At 37.1% G+C, this 19,974-nt stretch overlaps 1 protein-coding gene across 1 annotated transcript in view; it reads right to left on the bottom strand.

Annotated features, from left to right (window-relative positions):
• The window catches only part of LOC120444328 (lachesin), a 278,432-nt gene that overhangs the window by 247,811 nt on the left and 10,647 nt on the right, over window positions 1-19,974 (bottom strand). The window lies entirely within an intron of this gene.

Genomic DNA, 19,974 nt, shown 5'->3' on the forward strand with positions numbered 1-19,974 from the left:
CACCCGATTTCACCGCTATGGCAAAGCTTTAAGCGAAAACCAATTTTGGGAGTTTCGGCCATACGAACTCTTCACGTGCAAGTCATTCGACTTTTATTCAGCGAGCGATCAAGACTTATAGTCCGTACTTCCTCGTGCCGCAAGCAGCTTAACTGTAGTGGTGTTAACTATTTCATATAAATAAACTATTATAAACTAAACTATTATATATATAAAAACAAGAGAGAACGCTTTAGTCGAGTTCCCCGACTATCTGATACCCGTTACTCAGCTAGTGGAAGGGAGGAGAGTCTTAAACATAGTTTTTGGCGGTTTGTAGGCGTTATAGTAGGCGTGGCAGAAAGTTTTTTGGCAAATCGATAGAAATTTACAAGACCAATACGAAAATGAAAAAATATCAAAACATTTTTCAAAAGTGTGGGCTTGGCAGCTTTGGGTGGTTTGTGGGCGTAAGAGTGAGTGTGGCAACATGAATCGACAAACTTGCGCTGCGTCTATGTCTCTGGAGTCTGTGTGCTTAACCTCAACCTTCTAGCTTTAGTAGTTCCTGAGTAACGGGTATCAGATAGTCGGGGAACTCGACTATAGCGTTCTCTCTTGTTTAAAATCTTTTTCTTGTTTTTGCATTTCAATTTTTCTTTTTAAACTATGAACTACCGCATAAATTAATTAAAGAAAAGTAGTTTAAGACTGAGCAATATGAAGATGGGAATCATTTGAATATATCTTTCTCTCTTTATCTATATAGTGACATATCCATAAGTCCCTAAGACTTAAGCACATGCCTACACACTAATACACATACAACATGTACACCCAAATACACCCACACACCCATACACCCAACACAACTCTGGATGTACCCAACAGATACCAGATACCTGATAAGTCACTGGTAGACTAAACATCCGTTGCCTAATTTAAACAATCTATGCTTAAGCCCTCGCATCATCGTTGCGTTCCCACGTTCAAAGCTCGGACTCGCAATCCCGAAAACAGAAGTATTAGATTTCAATAAACAAAATTATAAGATTCTAAGAGCACTTGTATCCAAGAGCGAATGCACTTGAATCCAAGAGAAATGCGAAGACTATTAAAGTCAGCAACTCCAAAGCTTTCTCTCTTCATTTGATCAGAACCCTAAAGTCTAAAGTCCATATTAGAAAAGCTCGAAACCGAGGCTTGAACGTCAATCAAATCAGAGTAATTATCAGAGTTCAGTTTGAGACCTAATTATAATCGGTCGGTGTTCTTCTCAACTAAAAAATATTGTAATCATTCAGTAAAATAAAATTATATTTTTTTACATATGAGTATTGCGATTATTTAATTGGCGCAGTCGGTAGGATCTGTTAAATAAAGAGTCCTTTTAGTACGGTACTGATCCATTGAAGGATACGCTATACAACTAGCTATCCAGGATCGGCGAATTAAAACAGTGATTCTAAAATTATTTTGAGATCCGCAAAAGAATCTACGTGAAAGTAGTATTCAAGAAAAAATCCCGTGTGGTCAGTAACATCTGCAAAACAATTTAAAATCCCGTGTGGTCAGTAACATCTGCAAGACAATTTAAAATCCCGTGCGGTCGGAAACAAAATTAATTAAAATTTTTTATTCCGTAACTTAAAACAAAGAATTTAAATAAACAACGTGTATCCAAATACTTATACAAATACACCATGGCAGTTCCGCAACTTTCGGAAACCCACCTAAATCAATTATTAAATCAAATGAAAGAACTGAACTACTACGATGGCACACCTGGCAAGCTGTCTGTGTTTGTTAACCAGGTCGAGCAGCTACTCAACTTATACCCTACCCAAGATGCCAGACAAGCACACGTTATCTACGGAGCAGTGAAACGGTTACTAGTGGATGCAGCATTGGAGGTCGTGACCCAAGAAAGAGTTAACACATGGCTGGATACAAAGACGGTCCTGGCGATGGCATTCAAGGATCACAGGCCCTACATACAACTTATAAGACAACTGGAGGATACATCATACCCCGGAAACATCTGTAAGTTCATCGAGAAGCTCGAATCACAATATTGGATTATGTTTGAGAAGTTAGAATTAGAAAGCGACCCTGTAGATAAATCAAATTACACTGAAATGTTAAAAAGAACTGTTAAATCTGTAATAGATCGAAAACTGCCGGATAGAATTTATATGTCATTGGCACGCAAAGATATTGATACTATTTATAAATTAAAACAAGCTTCAATGGAGCTAGGCCTCTATGACGCCAGTCCGGAAAATCAGCGTTTTAATAGATCAGAAGGGAACAGACGCAGGAACAGGGGAAATCATAGTCAAAGCAATAATCAAAGATATTACAATAATAGAAATTACAATCACAGCAATTATTATCCTGGAACGAATCAGAATAACAATACGCAACATCAAAATTCTAATCAACCTACAATAAATCAAAATCAGTACTCCACTCGTCCCATACCGGTTAATCAAAGGGGAAATTATTACACGTTTAGAAGGGAGTTAACACAAGGCCAACAAAACAATCCTCTTAACAATTCCCTTAATTTCCAACCTTCAACTTCAAATAATACTAACGGTCAGATGCCGGTAAAAAGACAACGCGAAAGTCAAAGTGGCCAAAGCAGAATGGATGTAAATTTTCATCAAACTGCCTCGGACACTCAAGTGACACAGGAGGACGTACCAGTCCCCATGTAAGAATAGGTTATCATAACAAAATTTACAAGGGAATGATCGACACAGGTTCATCCATCAATATCATTAGGGAAAATTTAGAAGAAAAAGAAGAAGATCTAACAGTGTATACCATTAAAGGGGCAATAAAATTAAAGAAAAGCATAATAATGAAACCCACTTCAGTATGTCCGTCTGTTCAGAAATTCTATATCCACAAATTTTCCGACAATTATGATTTCCTGTTAGGTCGAAAGTATCTAGAAGATACGAAAGCTAAGATAGATTATGATAACGAGACGGTAACTTTAGGTTCAAGAACCTTTAAGTTTGTGTATGGAGAAAAGAAGGGCGAGACCGCATCTAAATGCCTCGACCCACAACAAAAGGATGATTCCACTCCAGTGGAGGAAATCAATCCAAAGATGCAAAAGGTTAAGACCGCACCTAAGTGCCTTAAACCAAAGCATCAACAACAGAAGAAGGAGACCGCATTACAAAAATGCCTCACTTCAAAAGTTGTTAGTGACACAGTGGACAATGATGTAACACATCTCGATCCCATGTCCGTTGACAACGATATAGTCAACTTCGCGATCAACAATAAGTTACGCGAATGTAACGAGTACAGACTCGAACATCTAAATGTAGAGGAAATGGAATGTTTAAAGAAAGTTCTATACGAATATAGAGACATTCAGTACAAGGAAGGCGAAAATTTGACCTTCACCAGTACTATTAAACATGTCATCCAGACTCAGCATGAGGATCCAGTATACCGTAAACCCTACAAATACCCCCAAAGTGTTGACCAAGAAGTCAACAAACAAATCAAAGAAATGATAGAGCAAGGGATCGTTCGCAAATCAAAGTCCCCTTATTGTTCTCCTATTTGGGTGGTCCCCAAGAAGGCAGACGCCTCTGGGAAACAAAAATTTAGGTTGGTAGTTGATTACAGGAATCTAAACGAGATAACTGTTAATGACAAATTCCCCATTCCTCGAATGGATGAGATATTGGATAAATTAGGTAGATGCCAATATTTTACCACCATTGATCTAGCTAAGGGTTTTCACCAAATCCAGATGGACGAAAATTCTATTGCAAAAACAGCTTTTTCAACTACGAATATACACGTATGCCTTTTGGCCTAAAGAATGCTCCAGCTACATTTCAGAGATGTATGAATAATCTTTTGGAAGATTTGATTTACAAAGATTGTTTAGTTTATTTGGACGATATTATTGTTTACTCCACTTCATTGGAGGAACATATTTTATCTCTAAAGAAAGTCTTTGAGAAACTGAGAGACGCCAACTTGAAGTTGCAGCTAGACAAATGTGAATTCATGAAAAAAGAAACTGAATTCCTGGGACATATTGTCACAACAAATGGCATTAAACCAAACCCAAACAAAACCATTGCAATCACAAATTTTCCGTTACCTAAGACACCTAAACAGATAAAATCATTTTTGGGATTATGTGGGTTCTATCGCAAGTTCATTCCTAACTTTGCCAAGATAGTTAAACCCATGACCCTCAAACTTAAGAAAGGTGCTGTAATAGATATTAAATGTAAAGACTACATCGAATCATTTGAAAAACTAAAGATTTTAATAACTTCAGATCCGATATTAATCTACCCCGATTTTTCGAAGCCTTTTTCTCTAACAACTGACGCGAGTAATGTAGCTATTGGTGCAGTGCTCTCACAGAATCATAAGCCCGTTTGTTATGCCAGCAGAACGCTGAACGAACACGAAATCAACTATGCTACCATTGAAAAAGAATTGTTAGCTATAGTTTGGGCGACAAAATATTTCAGGTCATACTTATTCGGCAGGCCATTTGAAATAATGAGTGATCACAAGCCATTGGTATGGCTGAATAATATCAAAGAGCCAAACATGAAATTACAAAGGTGGAAAATCAAACTTAATGAATTCGATTATAAAATAAAATATCTTCCAGGCAAAGAAAACTATGTCGCGGATGCTCTTTCGCGCACAAAGATAGAAGAAGTCATGGTTGGCGAAGTCGCAAACAGCGCAGACGCAACTATACATAGTGCTAATGAAGATAATTTAAATTATATATCCATAACGGAGAGACCAATCAATTTCTTTTCTAGACAAATAGAGATAGAAAAAGGCGACAATGACACAACAAGTGTAATCCACTACTTTCAAAAACTAAAGATTAAAATAATCTATAAAGAAATGACACTTGAACTCGCCAAAACCCTCATTAAGGAATATGTGTGCACCAAGAAAAGCGCAATTTACTTCCCTAATGATGAGGATTTTCTGATCTTCCAGAGAGCATTTACCGAAATCATAAGCCCTAACAATTTCACAAAACTATTGAGATGTACCACGAAGCTAATTGATATACTAACTTATGCAGAATTTAAGGATTTAATCCTAAAGAGACATAAGGAAGTTTTACACCCAGGTATAGAAAAAACCATTAATTGGTTTAAAGAAAAATACTATTACCCAGATAGTCAAAAGCTAATTCAAAATATTATTAATGAATGTGAAATCTGTAATCTAGCAAAAACAGAACATCGAGACACTAAATTGACATTTGAAACAACACCAGAAATATTTAACACAAGAGAAAAATACGTGATAGATTTTTATCTCACGGGTAACCAGATCTTTTTATCTTGTATTGATATTTATTCAAAATTTGCCTCCCTAGTTGAAGTAAAAAGTAGAGATTGGCTAGAAGCGAAAAGAGCCATTACTAAAATATTCAATGATATGGGAAAGCCACAAGAAATTAAAGCAGACAAAGATTCAGCTTTTATGTGCATAGCTTTGCAAAATTGGTTAAGATCCGAAGGCGTACAAATTTCTGTAACAACCAGCAAAAATGGTGTATCCGATATAGAAAGATTTCACAAGACCGTAAACGAAAAGCTAAGAATCATCGGTAGTGAACAAAATATCGAAGATAGGTTTACAAGGTTCGAAACAATCTTATACGTCTATAATCATAAAACTAAACATAATAGTACAAAACGATCTCCGGCAGACATTTTTCTATATGCAGGCAGCCCAGACTTTAACGTACAACAAAACAAAATGGATAAGATCGAATATCTTAATAAGAATAGGCATGATTTTGAAGTTGATATAAAATATAGACAGGCTCCACTCGTGAAGAGTAAAATCACCAATCCATTTAAAAAGACAGGAAGAATTGAACAAGTAGACAGTACATTAGATGAAGACGACAGGGAGGAGTTAGAGGAAAAAATTAATAACATGTCAGAAGACTCCGTTAAAACCCATGATCTAAACATGGTTATCGACATAATTAACAGCGGTATAGACATAATTAATAGGCTCAAGGTGGAAAAAGAACAGAACCAACAAATTGCGATACTGATATTCAACCTACAGCAGTTTACAGAATACATAGAAGACATCGAGTTAGGTATGCAATTAACCAGATTAGGGATCTTTAACCCAAAATTACTAAAACATGATTATTTGAAACACATAAATTCGGAGAAAATGCTAAAGATAAAAACATCAACTTGGCTCAAGACAGACACGAACGAAATTTTGATTATATCCCACGTTCCTAGCGAGGTCACTAAAGTTCCGATATTTCAAATAGTTCCGTACCCAGATGAACATAACTATATTCTAACCGAGCAAATATTCGATAAGTTTTATGTATTCAATAACCAAGTATTTCATAAAGATACAGATAAATTAATATTCGACAAATGTATTGTTGGACTTATTAAACAAGAGCAAACTCAATGCAAATACATTAAAACCCAAAGAAATTTCCAAATAAATTATATAGAACCAAATATACTTTTAACATGGAATATTCCTGAAACAGTTGTCAACCAAGATTGTACAAACAACAAAATATTAATATCAGGAAACAACATCATTAAAATTAAAAATTGTACCATGCAAATAGATGAATTCCTAATTTCTAATAATGTAGCAGATTTTACACAAACGATTTATATCACCAACAATGTTACACGCTTAGAACCAATAAATCACTTAGAAACAAAAGAAATGATAAAATTACATGTAAAACACTACAACTTTTTCCAAATTATATGCATTACAACTTTTGTCATCATGATAATTAGTTTGACTCTGTATTTAGCATATAAGTTTAAAAATATACCTAAGAAAATTATTGTCAAATATTGTAAACAAAAAGAAGAACATCCGCACCTTGAAACTAATGTCAAGGAAAATATTCAACCAGAAAACAATGTTATGATATATCCAAATTTAACGACTTGAGGACAGGCCAAATTCAATGATTGGGGGAGTGACATATCCATAAGTCCCTAAGACTTAAGCACATGCCTACACACTAATACACATACAACATGTACACCCAAATACACCCACACACCCATACACCCAACACAACTCTGGATGTACCCAACAGATACCAGATACCTGATAAGTCACCCACTGGTAGACTAAACATCCGTTGCCTAATTTAAACAATCTATGCTTAAGCCCTCGCATCATCGTTGCGTTCCCACGTTCAAAGCTCGGACTCGCAATCCCGAAAACAGAAGTATTAGATTTCAATAAACAAAATTATAAGATTCTAAGAGCACTTGTATCCAAGAGCGAATGCACTTGAATCCAAGAGAAATGCGAAGACTATTAAAGTCAGCAACTCCAAAGCTTTCTCTCTTCATTTGATCAGAAAGTCTAAAGTCCATATTAGAAAAGCTCGAAACCGAGGCTTGAACGTCAATCAAATCAGAGTAATTATCAGAGTTCAGTTTGAGACCTAATTATAATCGGTCGGTGTTCTTCTCAACTAAAAAATATTGTAATCATTCAGTAAAATAAAATTATATTTTTTTTACATATGAGTATTGCGATTATTTAATTATATATATCTAACTACTTCCTAAAGTACACAGCAACTACATTCGAGTCATCTTGGGATCAATGATACATCAGTGAGAGTCTAATTACTGTGAGTATTTATAAGCGAAAGCCTATCATCATAATAACATATATATAAATAATAATGTTAGAAAGGATATCACCATGAGCCCCGGTTAATATTTTGCTGATCACAAGAATTAATAACCGATAATTAAATTAATGTAAACATACTTGTCAGTTTTGCCTTTTGTGCATGACTGGAATTAAAATGATTAAATGATTAAAATGGATTAAATTATTTACTTTCGTCCGTCGAGTTCTCGTGCTAAGTTTTACTAAAGTGAATTAAGAATGTGAATATATTTTTGTTTTGGGACAACAATCAAATTATAGAAGTTGTCAAGGTTGGGTGGGTAGAGAAACGGGACACTTAACACCTGTGATCCCATAATCTAGCGGAGTTTCCATTTTATTTGGTTATAGTACGCGTGGCGGCTCGGAATCAATTCTTTTTTTTTATTTAACATTTCCCTTGTAGAGACAGATTAATTTTTGGTTTATCTCGCGCATTAATTGACTTGTGTTAGAAGGAAAGATAGCTAGGGGAGAAAGGACCCCGACCACTCCGACGAGCTGGACGCGAGCACAGCAAGAATATGCACTGTCGAAACTAGCTTCTTATAAAAGAAACATCTTTGGGCAACGGTCATAGTCTCTAGCCGTTTCAGGCTACCAAGGCTAAGCCGTCCTGTTCTGTACCCTACACAATCTAACGCCCAACGTGGGGCCCGAGCAAAAGGATATCTTTCGTCCCATTTAAGCTCTTATAAATCAAATACATCTTAGCAGGTCATAACCACATTCGATAAAGAATTTCAAAACATTGTTGACGGCGGACTAGTTATTTCAATTAGTGAATTTAGCGATTGCAATTCGGAGCTCGGATTGATCGACCCTAATAGATTTAGGCTGGCCAAAAATTAATACATATGGGAGAATTCCTTAAAGGAAGTTTTCGAGAAACTTAGTGCTTAGTGCTTAGGAAATACAATTTTCTAGAGAAGCTTTAGACATTGTCCAGTAATTTGAGTAGTTTCGCAAACCAATTTCACACTTTAAATAAACTGAAATAGAATAACCAGATAGAAAGGAGAATTTGCTAGATTTATTGAATCCTTACATGAGGAAAGACGGACATTGGGAAATTATCAAATCAATTTCAGTTGTTTTGCATAACGTTAGGAAAAAATTATATCAAAAATGGGTGTTGAGCGTAGTAATGAAAACATCGAGGCCATTCTTCAAAAAGTTGATCCTTTTTGTGCTATTTGCAACGAAGTCATTTTGCTGAATGAATTAACAGCTAGCGCTCCGTGCCAGCATAAGTTGAAGAAGTTGGGATAAATTCTCAAAAATCACAGATTGAAATTGCGAGGTACATACAACAAGCTTTAAGCGTACAGCAGGCTAATATGATGGATGATATGCTAGAGATCTTACACACCAACATAGAGGAAGCTATTAGTAAACAGCTATCTGCTCTGAATCTCCACAGTAGTAATTTATCGCTAAGGAATCGAGACAGAAACAGAATGTTAGAGATACCTGCGACAATTCCGTTAGGAAATCGCGATTCTAGAAACAGTATGCCAGTTTCCGTCTCAGGTAACCACTCTAGTACCAGTAGTCGCCGAGTTAGAACAAATGCTCATATATCCCCAGAAAAAGCTGCAAGTATTATTCAAAATTGGAGAATAAAGTTTGATGGATCTAGGAATTATATGAGAATGGAAGATTTTATTTATAGAATCCGATCTTTGACGTAACAGAACTTAAACAACGATTATCAGCTTCTCTGTGATCACTTGTATCTATCATTCGCTAATAAAGCAAGTGATTGGCTTTGGAAATTCCATCGTAATTATACCAATTTCACTTGGGAAATATTTTGTGTGGAATTTCCTAAACGTTTTGAGGAAGCGGAGACTGGTCTTGATGAAAAGACGCCAAGGTGAAAATGAAGCATTTAATGATTATCCACGTGCGATCGAAGATCTAGCTGATAGGCTTTATCAAGGCATGTCCGAAGGTCAATTAGTGGAAACGGTAAACCAAGTTTGCATCATGAATTACTTCATTTACGAATTCAATATAGATCACAATTACGCGTTGAAGTCCGTAAAAATGTACAATTTTACAACGAGATAAGAAGCTATAAGCCTCGAACTACGTTCATATATAAATGACCTAACGGACTCCTACAAAGGTCGAAACCAAGCAGATGCAAATCCCTCTGGCCAAGAAATCCTAGCCATTCAGCACGAGCCATTTAATCTTTTGTTGGAATTGCCAGAAAACTGGGCATAGATTTGACGATTGCTTAGAACCACTTGCTATCTTTCGTTTTGGATGTGGCGCTAAGGAGGTTCGCAAGCCTCGGTGTCCGAGATGTAAACCGTTGGGAAACCAACAAGCGGGCATGTAGCCCAACAGAAAGCAGACATGTCCGAAAAATTAAACGAGAACAAAGTATCAGTACGTTTTCAGGAGAAACTTAATGAAGAGAGTACAAAAGGAGAGTCTTTAGAATGTTCAAAACCACACAATTCCACCATCCCTTTTCATACTAGGCTAGAAATCGATGATAAACTTAGGAATAAATTGTTCGGCGAAACCATAATATCGAACATGAGTCCCAGTCCTAAAAGATCGACCAAACGATTAAGAAATCACTGGAAAGCTATACGATCCGACCGAAGTAAACTTATATCAGCAATTTTGTCAAGGTCAGATGATAGACTTCACACTGAAGTTTGTATCGAAGGAAACAAATATACAGCCCCTTTAGATTCCGGGGCCACTTTAAGTTGTGCAGGAGGCAAAAAAAGAACAGACTTTGATTAGATTCGCGAGAAGTCAATAAGGTTACCACGAAGGATACATATCCGTTACCTCATATTAATGGGATTTTAAGTCGACTGCCTCCGACTAAATACAACACTGGATTAGACGTGAATCATGTGTTTTGGCAGATACCCCTAGACGAAAAATCACGGCAATATACGGCTTTTACCGTTCCAAACAGACCTCTCTATCAATACAAAACAATGCCTTTCGGTCTTTGCAATGCTCCTCAAACACTTTGTCGACTAGTGGATCAAGTCATTCCTGCACATTTAAGAACTCGAGTTTTTGTGTACTTAGATGATCTTCTTGTGCTTTCAGAAGATTTTGAGTCACATTTTTTCACTCTTCATGAAATTGCGCTTTGTCTGAAAAAAGGTAATCTTACCATTAATGTCGAAAAATTTTGTATGCGCGAATAAAATAAAGATTTATTATTCGAGAGGGCCAAATTCTTACGGATCCTGGGAAAATAAATGCGATTAATGAATTCCCTATTCCTATCTCGGTAAAGCAGCTCCGTAGGTTTGTAGGTTTGTCAGGTTGGTATCGGCGATTTTTCGAAAATTATGCAACTATTAGCTTTCCCCTGACGGAATTGTTGAAATCCAAGAAAGAATTAGTTTGGACTGACGATGCGGAAAAAGCCTTTAACCTCTTGAAAGCCTGCCTAACCGCAGCGCCAATTTTGATAACTCCGGATTTTACGAAGCAATTTATCTTACTATGCGATGCAAGCACCTATGCTATTGGTTGTGTCTTGGCACAAGATCGAGATGGTGTAGAACTACCCATCGCATACATGTCGGAAAAGTTATCAAAGAAATTACACAGTTAGTGAGTTAGAATGTCTTGCTGTTATTAAGGGTATTAAAAAATTTCGTCCGTACATAGAAGAACAAAACTTTTTAGTTGTGACCGACTTGCAGTGATCAATGAGACAAAAAGATCTTTCGGGAAGACTTGCAAGATGGTCCATGAAATTACAGTCATTCGACTTTTCTATTACACATCGGAGAGCGATTTTGTCTCGCCTCGAAAGTGTGTCCGCCACTACGTTTTGTGTTAATTTCCAGTGATTAATTTCGAAAGAAAACCCTTGTAATCGGACGGATCACCTACCTAATCTTCCTGACAAAGTTTTCTTTTTCATCAGCCACTGCAACGAAGCGTGATCGATTACTACTGCAAACTATTGACCTTCAACGTATGCTCTAAACTTGTTTATTTCTCTGAGGACAGCTAGGCACTCAAATTCGGTTACCGAATAGTTACGCTGCGCTTTCGAGAGTTTTAAACACTTATATGCTATGGGAAGCTAGGTTTCTTCGTCATCTGTTTGCCCCAAAATGCACCCTATACCGTGCAGATTGGCATCACAAAGGAGAATAAACGGTTTCAAGAAGTCAGGCGTGCGCAAGACGGGTGTATAAATGCTCGATCTGCTTCTGCGTTCCATTCAAAGAAACGTATTTGCGGCGATGGAGGCATAATTCCCAACAAAAACGCCTATACCATCCGGCAAGACACAAAAATCTCCCGAGTTGCTTGGCAGTAATAAAGATTAAAAAGTCCTTAACCGCTAAGATCTTGTCTGGATCGGTTTTCAGTTCCCATTTCCCTATAATAAACCCAAAATTGTCAAATAAGCCTTACGAAAATATATAGCCGCTTACTCAATCAGTTTCATATGTGATTCAAAAACATCTTAGAGAAGCAGGATCTCGTCTAGATAGACGAATACTCTTGTTTTCAATTTCAGCGGTATGACCTGGTTCATTATTCTGCAGAGGGTAAGATCCGCATTGCATAGACCAAACGGCATTTTTTTATACTGGTAATCGAGAGTTATATGCCAGGGGGGATGCTAGGCCAGTAAAGCAGGTGGCAGTCTGCTAAGAATCCCATCCACGTGAGGCAATGGGTAAGCGTCCTTTAGGGTAACCTTATTCAGCTCGCGCAAGTATAGACATAACAGAGTCTTTTCCCTTGGTTAGGTAGTCCGTGATATACCGAACTTCTGTACGATTCCAGGAAAGAAAATCTATACCTCCAATATCTTACTGACTCGCTAAGCAAATGTATATTTCTTCTTCCATTTTCTACACGTGTTTGTAGTTCTGTAAACCTTTCTTCTAGGAGATTCAACTGATTTTCAATCGATTACTCCATAGGCGGTCACCGCTTTTCGTTGCATAAGGAATCTTTTTTCTATATAAAAACTGAAATTAATATTTCGGTTGATATTCATAAGGAAACTCCGCGGGGCTTTTGGATATATATGGGAGGCATTTCTTTTCTATGATAGTATAATGTAGCGTTCAACTTCGCCCTGAAAGGATTTCGGGGTGCCACTCGGCATGCTGCATGTCGACCTCTACTAGCGATGTTCTGCGCTATGCTCGTCGGAATTGGCGTGGGTTTTTTTCTACCTCAGCTAGAAAGTATAAAGTATATATATTCTTGATCAGGATCAATAGCCGAGTCGATCTGGTCATGTTCGTCAGTCCGTCCGTCCGTCTGTCCGTATGAACCCCGAGATCTCAGGAGCTATAAAAGCTAGAAGGTTAAGAATAACTTAAAAAAGGAAACAGCCAGTAAAGCCAACGTTAGCAAGGAAACAGTTGACCAAGGATTAGATGAAACTGAATTGACTATCAGGGAGATGTATAACATTAACTATGTAGACGACAAGCTTATATCGTGAACTCAAGCAAATCATTGAATGCATTTATATTAGAGCGGTAAAACAAAGGAACCAGCTACTAAATACGAAATAAAATTAAGATTGAAAACGTTTAGTTGTTATACCCGTTACTCGTGGAGTAAAAGGGTATACTAGATTCGTTGAAAAGTATGTAACAGGCAGAAAGAAGCGTTTCCGACCATATAAAGTATATATATTCTTGATCAGGATCAATAGTCGAGTCGATCTGGCCATGTCCGTCTGTCCGTCTGTCCGTCTGTCTGTCCGTCCGTATAAACGCTGAGATCTCAGGAACTGCAAAAGCTAGAAAGTTTAGATTAGGCATACAGACTCCAGAGACATAGACGCAGCGCAAGTTTGTCGATTCATGTTGCCACGCCCACTCTAACGCCCTCAACCCGTCCAAAACTGCCACGCCCACACTTTTGAAAAATGTTTTGATATTTTTTCATTTTTGTATTAGTCTTGTAAATTTCTATTGATTTGCCAAAACACTTTTTGCCACGCCCACAAACCGCCAAAAACTGTCAGTGTTGAGGACTCTTCTTCGCACTTCTAGCTGAGTAACGGGTATCAGATAGTCGGGGAACTCGACTATAGCGTTCTCTCTTGTTTTAGTTGGAAAAGCTGCAGCAGGTAAGAAATGGAATTATAAAACCTAGTAAATCTGAATATGATTCATTATACTATGTACGTATGAGTTAAGAAAAAACAGGAGAAGTAAGATTATGCATCAACTTTATGAAACTTCACAAGATTTTAATTAAGGACAACTATTCTATTCCACTCATTGATCAGCTTTTAAATAGATTGGATTACACAACTTGTCTTAAAAATCGGTTATTTCCATGTGTTTGGCAGCAAGGAATCAGTTAAGTACACTTCCCTTGTAACCCCGTTAGGTCCTGTGGGAACCTGTACCAAACAGCGACGCAACTGGAACAAGCAGCGACGTCACAGACGCGGGAGCGGGAGAGACGCGCTGATGAGTGGGCAGCGAGAGAGGGAGAGTCAGTCAATTGTGGACCACCGGATTAATAAGTCGTATTACCGAAGAACGAATAAAACAGATAAATAACAGAAGCTCAGCGTGTATCAATTGTGTATTTTCGGGGGTCGTTACATTGGCGACGAGGTAAATTATAACTATTATAAACGTTGTGTGCTATATAAATAACAGGCGAATTAATGAAAATAGCAAAAAGTGCAAACAGCAAGCGCATATGACTCCTGTAAAAATACTCTTGTTGGTGGTTAATATCAAACTAAATACACATACATATATAGAAAACAGAAATTATATAATATATGTGTTCAAAAAGTGTACAGTCGGAGGAACAATAAGTTAAAATCTAAAGTCCAACATAAAATAAGTTGTACATGCAAATGAAAATGAAAAGAAACGAAGAAACCAAATAACGGTGAATGGAAGCTGAGTCAAGAGAGAGTGAGATCTCTTGACAAGCTGCAATTACGAAAAGCTGAGCCAAGAGAAAAAGAGAGATCTCTTGACAAGCTGCAATGACAAAAGGCTGCGTTAAGAGAGTCCACTTTACAAGCTGTATTAATGATAAAGGGCCGAGCAAAAGAGAATACTCTTTTGCAAGCTATTTGAAAGAGGCTGTGCAGAAGAGTGTTAAGTTATCTTTACAAGCCGTACTAATGAAAGGCTGTGCAAGACAGAACTTCTCTTTGCAAGCTGTTGAAAATAAAAGGCTGTGCTAATGAACAGAATTCTCTTGTCAAGCTGTGTTCACTTGACATATTTAGAAAATATAAATTGCTGAGTAACTTATACATATACATATGCTTATAAATGATACAAGCCAAAGCTACATAGATCAACAAAATGTTGGTCCTAGAAAGGGAAAAATTAATTATAACGGGTGTTATTTTTAGAGGTATAGAACTTTAAGTTGGCATTACTGTTCAAGATGGCGACCGATTTAACAGCTGTCAAGTGATTTATTCTCAGTTTGGTTTGGCAATTCGTCATGCGTGCTTACAAAATCCAACTCGTGCAAGAATTGAAACCAAACGATCATCAAGCAAGGCGTAGATTCGTCGAATGGGCCCAAAACGAGATTGCTGTTGTTCCCGATTTTTCATAAGCCTCCAAGATCTTGTGATTTAACACCGCTAGACTACTTTTTGTGGGGCTATGTAAAGTCATTGGTCTATGCGGATAAGCCACAAACGCTAAACCATTTGGAAGACAACATTCGCCGTGTTATTGCCGATATACGGCCAAATGTTGGAAAAAGTCATTGCAAATTGGACGTCCAGATTGGACTACATCCGAGCCAGCCGTGGCGGTCATATGCCAGAAATCATATTTAAAATGTAATGCCACAAGATTATCTTTCATGTCAATAAAATTCATGTCAATCGAATAATCCATCGTTGTTTTATTGCAATTTAAAGTTCTATACCTCTAAAAAAAACACCCTATATATAGTGACATATCCATAAGTCCCTAAGACTTAAGCACATGCCTACACACTAATACACATACAACATGTACACCCAAATACACCCACACACCCATACACCCAACACAACTCTGGATGTACCCAACAGATACCAGATACCTGATAAGTCACCCACTGGTAGACTAAACATCCGTTGCCTAATTTAAACAATCTATGCTTAAGCCCTCGCATCATCGTTGCGTTCCCACGTTCAAAGCTCGGACTCGCAATCCCGAAAACAGAAGTATTAGATTTCAATAAACAAAATTATAAGATTCTAAGAGCACTTGTATCCAAGAGCGAATGCACTTGAATCCAAGAGAAATGCGAAGACTATTAAAGTCAGCAACTCCAAAGCTTTCTCTCTTCATTTGATCAGAACCCTAAAGTCTAAAGTCCATATTAGAAAAGCTCGAAACCGAGGCTTGAACGTCAATCAAATCAGAGTAATTATCAGAGTTCAGTTTGAGACCTAATTATAATCGGTCGGTGTTCTTCTCAACTAAAAAATATTGTAATCATTCAGTAAAATAAAATTATATTTTTTTTACATATGAGTATTGCGATTATTTAATTGGCGCAGTCCGTAGGATCTGTTAAATAAAGAGTCCTTTTAGTACGGTACTGATCCATTGAAGGATACGCTATACAACTAGCTATCCAGGATCGGCGAATTAAAACAGTGATTCTAAAATTATTTTGAGATCCGCAAAAGAATCTACGTGAAAGTAGTATTCAAGAAAAAATCCCGTGTGGTCAGTAACATCTGCAAAACAATTTAAAATCCCGTGTGGTCAGTAACATCTGCAAGACAATTTAAAATCCCGTGCGGTCGGAAACAAAATTAATTAAAATTTTTTATTCCGTAACTTAAAACAAAGAATTTAAATAAACAACGTGTATCCAAATACTTATACAAATACACCATGGCAGTTCCGCAACTTTCGGAAACCCACCTAAATCAATTATTAAATCAAATGAAAGAACTGAACTACTACGATGGCACACCTGGCAAGCTGTCTGTGTTTGTTAACCAGGTCGAGCAGCTACTCAACTTATACCCTACCCAAGATGCCAGACAAGCACACGTTATCTACGGAGCAGTGAAACGGTTACTAGTGGATGCAGCATTGGAGGTCGTGACCCAAGAAAGAGTAAACACATGGCTGGATACAAAGACGGTCCTGGCGATGGCATTCAAGGATCACAGGCCCTACATACAACTTATAAGACAACTGGAGGATACATCATACCCCGGAAACATCTGTAAGTTCATCGAGAAGCTCGAATCACAATATTGGATTATGTTTGACAAGTTAGAATTAGAAAGCGACCCTGTAGATAAATCAAATTACACTGAAATGTTAAAAAGAACTGTTAAATCTGTAATAGATCGAAAACTGCCGGATAGAATTTATATGTCATTGGCACGCAAAGATATTGATACTATTTATAAATTAAAACAAGCTTCAATGGAGCTAGGCCTCTATGACGCCAGTCCGGAAAATCAGCGTTTTAATAGATCAGAAGGGAACAGACGCAGGAACAGGGGAAATCATAGTCAAAGCAATAATCAAAGATATTACAATAATAGAAATTACAATCACAGCAATTATTATCCTGGAACGAATCAGAATAACAATACGCAACATCAAAATTCTAATCAACCTACAATAAATCAAAATCAGTACTACACTCGTCCCATACCGGTTAATCAAAGGGGAAATTATTACACGTTTAGAAGGGAGTTAACACAAGGCCAACAAAACAATCCTCTTAACAATTCCCTTAATTTCCAACCTTCAACTTCAAATAATACTAACGGTCAGATGCCGGTAAAAAGACAACGCGAAAGTCAAAGTGGCCAAAGCAGAATGGATGTAAATTTTCATCAAACTGCCTCGGACACTCAAGTGACACAGGAGGACGTACCAGTCCCATGTAAGAATAGGTTATCATAACAAAATTTACAAGGGAATGATCGACACAGGTTCATCCATCAATATCATTAGGGAAAATTTTGAAAATTTAGAAGAAAAAGAAGAAGATCTAACAGTGTATACCATTAAAGGGGCAATAAAATTAAAGAAAAGCATAATAATGAAACCCACTTCAGTATGTCCGTCTGTTCAGAAATTCTATATCCACAAATTTTCCGACAATTATGATTTCCTGTTAGGTCGAAAGTATCTAGAAGATACGAAAGCTAAGATAGATTATGATAACGAGACGGTAACTTTAGGTTCAAGAACCTTTAAGTTTGTGTATGGAGAAAAGAAGGGCGAGACCGCATCTAAATGCCTCGACCCACAACAAAAGGATGATTCCACTCCAGTGGAGGAAATCAATCCAAAGATGCAAAAGGTTAAGACCGCACCTAAGTGCCTTAAACCAAAGCATCAACAACAGAAGAAGGAGACCGCATTACAAAAATGCCTCACTTCAAAAGTTGTTAGTGACACAGTGGACAATGATGTAACACATCTCGATCCCATGTCCGTTGACAACGATATAGTCAACTTCGCGATCAACAATAAGTTACGCGAATGTAACGAGTACAGACTCGAACATCTAAATGTAGAGGAAATGGAATGTTTAAAGAAAGTTCTATACGAATATAGAGACATTCAGTACAAGGAAGGCGAAAATTTGACCTTCACCAGTACTATTAAACATGTCATCCAGACTCAGCATGAGGATCCAGTATACCGTAAACCCTACAAATACCCCCAAAGTGTTGACCAAGAAGTCAACAAACAAATCAAAGAAATGATAGAGCAAGGGATCGTTCGCAAATCAAAGTCCCCTTATTGTTCTCCTATTTGGGTGGTCCCCAAGAAGGCAGACGCCTCTGGGAAACAAAAATTTAGGTTGGTAGTTGATTACAGGAATCTAAACGAGATAACTGTTAATGACAAATTCCCCATTCCTCGAATGGATGAGATATTGGATAAATTAGGTAGATGCCAATATTTTACCACCATTGATCTAGCTAAGGGTTTTCACCAAATCCAGATGGACGAAAATTCTATTGCAAAAACAGCTTTTTCAACTACGAATATACACGTATGCCTTTTGGCCTAAAGAATGCTCCAGCTACATTTCAGAGATGTATGAATAATCTTTTGGAAGATTTGATTTACAAAGATTGTTTAGTTTATTTGGACGATATTATTGTTTACTCCACTTCATTGGAGGAACATATTTTATCTCTAAAGAAAGTCTTTGAGAAACTGAGAGACGCCAACTTGAAGTTGCAGCTAGACAAATGTGAATTCATGAAAAAAGAAACTGAATTCCTGGGACATATTGTCACAACAAATGGCATTAAACCAAACCCAAACAAAACCATTGCAATCACAAATTTTCCGTTACCTAAGACACCTAAACAGATAAAATCATTTTTGGGATTATGTGGGTTCTATCGCAAGTTCATTCCTAACTTTGCCAAGATAGTTAAACCCATGACCCTCAAACTTAAGAAAGGTGCTGTAATAGATATTAAATGTAAAGACTACATCGAATCATTTGAAAAACTAAAGATTTTAATAACTTCAGATCCGATATTAATCTACCCCGATTTTTCGAAGCCTTTTTCTCTAACAACTGACGCGAGTAATGTAGCTATTGGTGCAGTGCTCTCACAGAATCATAAGCCCGTTTGTTATGCCAGCAGAACGCTGAACGAACACGAAATCAACTATGCTACCATTGAAAAAGAATTGTTAGCTATAGTTTGGGCGACAAAATATTTCAGGTCATACTTATTCGGCAGGCCATTTGAAATAATGAGTGATCACAAGCCATTGGTATGGCTGAATAATATCAAAGAGCCAAACATGAAATTACAAAGGTGGAAAATCAAACTTAATGAATTCGATTATAAAATAAAATATCTTCCAGGCAAAGAAAACTATGTCGCGGATGCTCTTTCGCGCACAAAGATAGAAGAAGTCATGGTTGGCGAAGTCGCAAACAGCGCAGACGCAACTATACATAGTGCTAATGAAGATAATTTAAATTATATATCCATAACGGAGAGACCAATCAATTTCTTTTCTAGACAAATAGAGATAGAAAAAGGCGACAATGACACAACAAGTGTAATCCACTACTTTCAAAAACTAAAGATTAAAATAATCTATAAAGAAATGACACTTGAACTCGCCAAAACCCTCATTAAGGAATATGTGTGCACCAAGAAAAGCGCAATTTACTTCCCTAATGATGAGGATTTTCTGATCTTCCAGAGAGCATTTACCGAAATCATAAGCCCTAACAATTTCACAAAACTATTGAGATGTACCA

The sequence above is a fragment of the Drosophila santomea genome, chromosome 2L (genome assembly GCF_016746245.2).
Source record: "Drosophila santomea strain STO CAGO 1482 chromosome 2L, Prin_Dsan_1.1, whole genome shotgun sequence".
Taxonomy (NCBI): Eukaryota; Metazoa; Arthropoda; class Insecta; order Diptera; family Drosophilidae; genus Drosophila; species Drosophila santomea.